Source organism: Asparagus officinalis, chromosome 9, assembly GCF_001876935.1.
Source record: "Asparagus officinalis chromosome 9, Aspof.V1, whole genome shotgun sequence".
Lineage (NCBI taxonomy): Eukaryota > Viridiplantae > Streptophyta > Magnoliopsida > Asparagales > Asparagaceae > Asparagus > Asparagus officinalis.
In genome coordinates, this window is record NC_033802.1 from 24788977 (window position 1) to 24789961 (window position 985).

Sequence of the window (985 nt, forward strand, 5' to 3'; positions counted from 1 at the left end):
TATATATATATATATTAATGAGTATCATTGTTAAGGAGGGAAATCCCCTCTTTGACAATGATGTCGCATAATCCCCACCATGTGAAATTCTCTCTTCTACTTTATTCACATGGTTGGGATTGTGCTATATCATTGTCAAGGAGGGGATCCCCTTCTTGATATAGGATACTCATTAATCACACACACACACACACACACACACACACACACACACAAACTAGGTTTTATGCACGCGCAATGCACGTGGTTAAATATCATGATTAAATATTTTTAATTTATTTCTTTACTAAAATTTGTTCCTCGGTTCCACTTTGATCGTTTTTGCTCACTTATAAGCCTTTAGATTTTAGCATTGTGATTATTTATTTTCTTTAATGTTTGTTTGAATAGGCTACATCAAATTTAAATTTTTATGTTGATAATTAAATTAATAGGAAACAAATGTAATCTAAAGCCAATTTAAATTTCCACGTGATCTGGACCGACATGAAACCAAACTTGAAAGTATAATGTTATAAAATTGAAAAACACTTTTAAAAAAGTAGTGTTATAAAAGAAAAATGAATAATTAAAGCTAAAAAAACCAAGATGATTAATTAAAAGTGGGCTAAAATGAAACTAAAAAGAATATGAAGTTTGTTGCTAATTAATTGATAGACTTCAGAAAAAATCATTGAATAAAGGTTAATGCTAGCTCTAGTATATTTTATATGATAAAAGCATTCACATAACCATATAAAAATATTTAAAAGAGCTCATGAAAATCCTTTCTAAAGATTCCTGGTTTTAGTCAAAAAATTAAGCTATTCTATAAAATATTTAAAAAAATATATTTTATTCTTTCTGGTTTACTTTCTTTATTGAGTTAAGATCAATCCTTCTCCACCTTTATATTTTTTCTGAGCAATTTTAGAGTTGTGTCTTCATCATCTATATTGATTGTGACATCAGGCTGGAGCTGGATTTCTTGTGTAATTATTTTTTC